The sequence below is a fragment of the Lissotriton helveticus genome, chromosome 6 (genome assembly GCF_964261635.1).
Source record: "Lissotriton helveticus chromosome 6, aLisHel1.1, whole genome shotgun sequence".
Lineage (NCBI taxonomy): Eukaryota > Metazoa > Chordata > Amphibia > Caudata > Salamandridae > Lissotriton > Lissotriton helveticus.
Window position 1 is genome coordinate 2,043,948,805 of NC_136067.1, and position 7,647 is coordinate 2,043,956,451.

General features: G+C 42.8%; 1 protein-coding gene across 3 annotated transcripts in view; it reads right to left on the reverse strand.

The window, feature by feature from the left end:
* The window catches only part of LOC144763976 (uncharacterized), a 32,598-nt gene extending 25,982 nt beyond the window's left edge, over nt 1-6,616 (reverse strand). For 2 of the 3 annotated variants that reach the window (XM_078650075.1, XM_078650074.1), the window contains exon 1: nt 2,058-2,187. The gene's annotated coding sequence lies outside the window, so the exon portion shown is untranslated. Of the gene's footprint in view, nt 1-2,057; nt 2,188-6,559 lie in introns of those variants that run through there. The other variant, XM_078650073.1, reaches the window with a different exon arrangement.
* Nucleotides 6,617-7,647: the final 1,031 nt, after the last annotated feature.

A 7,647-nucleotide genomic window follows, 5' to 3' on the forward strand; every position in this document is an offset into this window, starting at 1 on the left:
ATGATTTATCTAAGCACTTTGACCGATGGCAATCACAGTTACAGGCAGGCCAGGGGGACTGTGAAGATTCTTTATTCTATAGTCAAACGACATGTATATCTGCGAATTTACAAATACAATGCTTTAAAACCTGGTGTAATTTATATGTCACCCCCGCCCGAATACATAGGTGGGGAGGTCTTACTGGTATTTATTACCCGCGCTGTGGAGAGTTAGCTGCTGATAGTACGCATATGTTTGCTACATGCTCGAAACGTTCTTTATTATTATCCCAAATTGAGTGTAGACTAAGGGTAATGTTGGGTTTTACAGTGACACTAACCCCACGGATTGTTATGTTGGGGGTTTCCGAGCAAGGGATGGAAGAAAATAATAAGAGATTTGTGTTTTTAGCTATGGCCGTGTATCGTATATGCATAGCCACAGTATGGTTAGATGTCACTCCTCCGACAGAATATGTTTGGCTCAGTAAATTAACGTATGTATACAACTGGGAGATGGCTGTACTGAGGAGTAGAGGTAGACGGGCCAGAGAGAGGGGAGAGAAGCTATGGTTCCCTATGTCTAATTGGCTTAACTGTTAGGTACAGATATACTTATTTATATGACTGTTTTCTTTCTTATGTGCTTCATTTATTTGTTTTAGTGCACTATGTCAGTATAGCTCCTTTTGTGTTTTTTTCCTTTTTTGTTCTTCCTTGAATATAATTAAGGATGGATCCGTCTGGGGTGGGAGGGTGAAAATTTGTGGAACATATTGGGGGTACTAACCATGAGTGTGAAAAAGAAATGTATTTTTTTCCCCCGGTCTTTTCTTCTTGAATGGTAATGTCTATGTTGTTTTTTCATGTTTGGTACCCCAATAAAAATGTATTAAAGAAAAGAGAGAGAAACTTGAAGCAAAGACTGAGATAGTCAGGTCATTAATTGTTGGCGTCTGACCTGCAGTCCATCCTGTGCAGTTGTCTGCTGCCTCTGTGTGACCCTCTGATCTTTACCCTGACCACCATCCACACTCTTGGGCCACCCTGGTGCAAGTGGGTTTAGTATCTATTTGGAGGCACATCAGGGCATCGAAACTGACAGAAGACTGCTCTGCCTGCCTCTGTATACGCTGCAACACCCCTCACATAAGAAATATTATATTTCAACTTGAGGAAATCGAAAGAGACTCTTCCACAAAGCTCACAGAAAGTCGACTTGAAAGTTAATTGTTTCACTTTATCATGCACAACTCAGGTGAAGCGAGAGGCTTGTTTGCCATGCGCCTGATGTATTCAGCGTTGCTATTTTGAAAACTACAGCTGCGAGGAAAGATTCCACTCGCAAATAATGCTGGACTTGACTCTGTTTCTCACTAAAAAAACTGCTATAAAAGTCTTGCAAACTCAGACATCTTGTCCATGGCCTGTACATCCCGCACTGCTGTATGTGAAGCAAACATAATAAACAGAAATAAGTATCAGACTAGAATTCAAGAGATAGTGAACATAAATAATCTATGCTTCTAAAACAATGACCAAAGGAGGACTATGCTACCTTTGTTCCTACCGACTGCCTCAGACCGGTGTTTGTCCTGCAGCTCAAAGTGCAAGCCATTAATTTGGAAAGTCAAGCCATTTTCAAAGTTTCTGCTGAAGTTAATCTGAATGCAAAGGCCACCATCAGATTCCTTTCAAGGCTTGTGAGTCTAGGTTATGCCGATACCAGGGAGAAACACTTTTTCAAGGGGACTCCATGGTATCAGGGAAACAGTGGCCCAGTAAACCCTCACCAGTGGATTTGTCCACTGAGGAAGAAGTCAAGCACAGTCGGGATTTGCTCCGTAAGGATAGCATTTTAACTGATGACAATGATCTTTCTGAACTTGTAATGGACATTGAAAATTCAAGGTATTCATAGAAGCCAATGATGGGACGAATAATGTAATGATTGATGCCGCTTTTGAGATTCTTGCAAACCCAGCCCTGTTAAAGACCCCAAATGTATGCATCCAAGTCTACAGCTCAAAGAAGTCCCTCAGGTGCTTAGGCCCATTTCATCTGAAACTCTCTCACCGGTCACACGCTTTTGATGCCGATGTTTATGTGGTTGGTGGAGGCGGCAGCTGGCACTAGGTGTCTTCTCAGTTTTCAGTCTGAAATTTGCACGAGTCTACTGCAGGTACTGTGACAGCTTCTTGCTACGTTCTCTAAAGAAGAAGAGATCATAGACGCTATTCAGATGCTTCATGAACTCTTTCAAGGTCGAGGAAACTCAAAAACCGACTGAAACATCTACATATCAATGAATTGGTAGGGAAACCATTCAACATTCAGAAACAGGTAGAAGATGAACTTGACAATTTGCGGAAGCTTCAAGTCATAAAGCCCCCCTGATGGCCCCACCCCCTGGTACCTCCAATTGTTCTTGTGCCCAAATATTAGTTTGAGAAGAAGAAAAAAATCAGATCTGCGTGGACATGCAATGTCCAAACCTTGCAATTCAGTGTGAAATTTATTTATTATTTTAATATTTAGGCTTGTAGAGCGCGACAGCTACCCATAAGGGTCTCCCGGCGCTAAAATACTGCAGCTAACAAGGGATGGTTGGCCAAATAGTTATAGGTCAAAAAGCCAGGTCTTGAATGCTTTACGAAAACAAATAAGGCTGTCCTCAGACCGAATAGCCAAAGGAAGAGAGTTCCATAACTTGGGCCCTAAATAAGAAAAGGAGCTACCTCCCATTCTGGAGAGCTTGATCCTAGGAAGTGAGAAGAGGCATTGGGAGGAAGAGCGGAGAGAACGGGAAGGTGAATAGGATTTTACTAGGGTCTGTAAGTAACTAGGTGCCACCTTGTGCCTGATCTTGTGCATGTAGGTGAGAGCCTTAAACTTCACCCAGTTTTCCACCTTCAACCAGTGAAGATCACGGAGGCGGCTGGATATGTGGTCGTTTTGCGGCAACCGCTGAGAAGACGCGCTGCAGCATTTTGAACTAGCTGGAGGCATCGGGTGACAGCCTTGGCCACCCGCAGGTAGAGTATGTTGCCATAGTCCAACCGGGAGGTGACCAAGGCATTCACCACCGTCCTCCTTGTGTCATCAGGCAACATCCACAGGATCTTTCTAACCCAACGTATAATGGTGAAACATATGGCTGATACTTTACTGACTTGACATTGCATTGTCAGGCCCCTGTCAATGGCAACGCCCAAATTTCGTACCTGCTCCACTGGTACAGGAAGGGGACCTAGGTTTGCTGGCCAGTGTCTCGAAGTCCAAAGGTTAGGCTTCTGTCCTAGGACAAGGACCTCCGTCTTCTCGCCATTCAGCTTGAGAAGATTGTAATGAAAGACATCTTGCCCCTTGTATCCATGATTTGATGCACAGCTCAATGGAGCAAAAGTCTTCTCAAACTTAGATTTAAGGCTACCATCATAAAATGGAACCAGAATAGAACTCTAAATACAGTTTTGCATTTGTGACCTATGCTAGTGGCAGCCTCACTAGTCCTGGAAAAAGCTATTTGCAAGCAGAGAAGGAAAGTCGGCTGTTGTATGGGCCTGTGGAAATGTTCTCCTATTTGTGTAGGCAAGCCTTTTTTCAGGGTCACTGACCATCAAGCACACTGGTCTCTCTACCTGGAATCCCCAAAACAAAAATGCCTTTCAGCAGCAAAAGAGGAGGTCTGTACCTGCTGGTCTACAAATTCAGCATTAGTCATCAAACAGTGAAAGACCGGAATTCAAATTTCCACTTGCATCAACTGACAAGGCCACTGGTTGTTGAATATCCACGCTACATAATCTAACAGGATGAGCCTGGTGTCCTGAAAAGGAAAGTCATTTTCATATGTGGAGAGATTACCCCACTCTTCGAGCAGTAGCTGATCTCCTGACCACTCAGAGATCTGGAGCACACCCACAAAATGTTCAAAAGCAGGCTTTCTAAATTTAACTTTCAGGAACACCCACACTGAACTGGCAAACACTACTTTGGGCTGCTGCTTCGCGGCACTCATCTGGGGATACCTATTTGCCTACAAAGACCAGTGTTTGATTTGGCCCAAGAGGGTCATCAAGAAATTGTTGCTACTAAACATTTTCTGGGGGGACAAAGTTTAGTGCCCTCTTCTCGACTCGCTAGTAGAGAAGATTGATGGAGAATACATGTATACCAGGTTCTGGTAAAAGATCCATTAGCAGAGCCCCTTCAGTTGACCCGGCTGCCCAAAAATGTGTCGGAAATATGTTGCAATTGACTTTTTGGTCCCGTTGACACAGAACAAAATTTACCAGTGGTAATGAATAAATGGTCTTGCTTTACAGAAGTAATAGCTGTCCTTAGTCAAGCCACTGATGTTGTAATTCCTGCACTGAACTAAATATTTGCCAGGTTTGGCATTCCTTCTTTAGTCAAACTGGATAATAGACCTCTTTTGCATGGAAAATAATTCAAGGAATTTGTTCCCTATGTGATTTTTAAGCATTAAAAATTCACTGTTATGGCTACAAGCCAATATTGTGGAACGTTCTGTAACTACTCTCAAGAAAATACTAAAGATAGCCAAAACCACCAATTTTTTAATTTATGTTGTTCTCTGCTAGACTTTAAGACACTATCCATGACACTTCATACAACACCATCGGGGTGTATCCTACAGAGTTAATGTCTTGAAGAAAGTGCAAGATGTAAATTCTGCAACCTCCTGCCAAACCACTTCTTTGAGAGAACCATCAGACAAGAGTGCGGGATGCAAAAAAATTACATTATATGCCAATGAGTGATGAAGAGCTTAAACATATGATCTGTTTCCATGCCGACTAGTGCAGGTAAAGCCAAGGGTAACAGGAAAGGCGATGTGAACTATGACCTCCCCAACCCTAAATGATTGCATGCATTAAAGAGGCTATGGTCGCTGCCTGGCTTGATGGCTGTCTTTGCCAGGACGTCTTCAAATTGAAAGTGTTTTCTGAATGCCATCAATCAGTTAATCATCTGAGAAGGAAGAATGTGCCAGTGACTCCTGGAATTCTGATGAACCTGGTGAAGACACAGGCACTTTTGTGATTGATAATGAATCAAAGGTAAAGAAATCACATAACCCAGTCATTCCCCTCTTTACATTCTTCTCAACTTCATTCCCTTATTCACTCTTGTATCCTGTGCTTCCATGTTCTCTTCATCTTGACCTCATAGACCTATCAGTCCACCTGAAAGACTCGTATTAATTTGGAATTACATATTTTTGTTTATGTTACGAGAGGGTGTAGTGTCACAGTTTCCGCTGAATTGTTTTCCTGGTGTAGAAATCCCACCACTGGACGCCAGAATGTGTGCCTGGCCTTAGAAGGCTGGTCAGAAAGCAGGCGAGTGCATGAAGGCTTTCTGAGTGATTTATGTGAATGCAATATGATTGAGATGGTAACTGCAAGCGTGCTTCTTACCATGGTCTCCAAATGCCTGGTTCTTCTTTTCTGAACTACCAAAGAGAACATGCAATACTAAATTACCTATTTGCAGCCATATAAGTATCTGTGGTGTCTGAAGCGAGATCATTACAAGACAGAATTACCATTTCGTGCACTGCTGCACGTCTTTATAGATTTGTTTTGGAGATAACTGTTCACAACAGATAGGATTATCACGTCTCTTGGTATTTGAGGAAGCGTCTCAGTGGCTCTTCATTTGCACTAGGATGCAACTCGTGCATGCATGTCACTTCAGTGGCTCTTCATTTGCACTATGATGCAACTCGTGCATGCATGTCACTTCAGTGGCTCTTCATTTGCACTATGATGCAACTCGTGCAAGCATGTCACTTCAGTGGCTCTTCATTTGCACTATGATGCAACTCGTGCATGTATATCACTTCAGTGGCTCTTCATTTGCACTAGGATGCAACTCGTGCATGCATGTCACTTCAGTGGCTCTTCATTTGCACTATGATGCAACTCGTGCATGCATGTCACTTCAGTGGCTCTTCATTTGCACTATGATGCAACTCGTGCATGTATATCACTTCAGTGGCTCTTCATTTGCACTATGATGCAACTCGTGCAAGCATGTCACTTCAGTGGCTCTTCATTTGCACTAGGATGCAACTCGTGCAAGCATGTCACTTCAGTGGCTCTTCATTTGCACTATGATGCAACTCGTGCAAGCATGTCACTTCAGTGGCTCTTCATTTGCACTAGGATGCAACTCGTGCATGCATGTCACTGCACGTTCTTATCAATCTGATACATCCTTCAAAAATTCGAGAATTAACAAAACGTTCTTAGTCATGGTAACTGTAAATACAACGTCACAGTCAGTAGAAATGCCGACATAGGACTTTCACCTCAGAGGAAATCATGCACGTGCAAATAAAATAATCCGAGATAAAAAAAATCAGTGAGGGGGCCAGGGGTTTCATTAAAATATGCGGCCCATGTCTACAAAAGAAACAGAGGGAAAACACTCACTAAATTCTGATCGCAAATATTCCCATTAGAAGTATGATGCACACCAAGAATATTATCTCAGATAAATGAAATATACAGTGACGGAACTCCTCGTATATACCACACACCTACCTGACAGAACTCCTCAGCCGACCGTTTGAGCGTTGGGAACGGACAAACGGCTGGAGAAGGGCAAACTCAACCAGCAAGGGGGGAGCGGATTTAGAGGACATCTGCCTTACGGAATCAAAAATGCGCATGCAAGGCTTCTTAAACTTCAGTCATTCAGTCGTTTTATTTACACACAAAGCTTTACAGTCTACGTGGGATAGTTGCAGAAAATAGCGCAAAAGTAGGAAAATAAGTAACAATCGTCACCCCCTTTTACTGGATGACGTGGACTCTTCCGGCTCCTGGCAGTCGAGCTCAACGTGAGCGCGTGCCTCGTCGAGTGCTGCAACAAAGTCACATCTCACCCGCTCTATGGTCTAGAACATAGGAACTTTTTTTTAAATTTATTTTTAAAATTTATTTTTATTGGGTTTTTTACACTTACAACATAAGATTTGAGTGGACATGTTGGAATTCAGTGGGCATTCTGCTTGGCACGCCCCGAAGTAAATTTGCATACCCTGTGGAAGAGATTGTTTTTTTTTGTGTTTGTTTTTTTAGGTCAGGAGCTGATAGATGAAAAAATAATGTTATATCATATACTCTGTAATCTTTTTTAATATAGCTTGGTGTTTCTATCTAATTTGAGAATCATTCACTTCCGAATAGTTTGCTCTAAATATGCAGGACCCGTTTTTAGGTCTGTGATTAGCCAAGGCATTTTCATTTTCTTAAATTATATGTATACTACTGTACCCGGCCATGCGTTGCTGAGGCTCAGTCTGGTTAAATGGAAGAGAAAGAAAAGAGTAAGCGCACGTTTCTGTCAGCCGCGGCCCGTGGAGGGAGTTATGGTGTTGCAGGAAGGCGGGGAGGGGAGGGGCAGGGTGGGGGGTGCTAAAAACCAACATATGGATAAATGCAGGTAAGTATACAATTTAATTAATAAAACGAATTTTGTAGCGCGCCTTGCATCGCAAAATGCGATGCCGTGCACGCTACGCGGCCGCGGCTGGTTTCTGTTTAATTTCACAATGCTTGTGGGTATACAATATGTTTTTGTGACTATTGTCTCTATGCGTTCCTTGTAGTTGTTGCGAAGCAAGCAA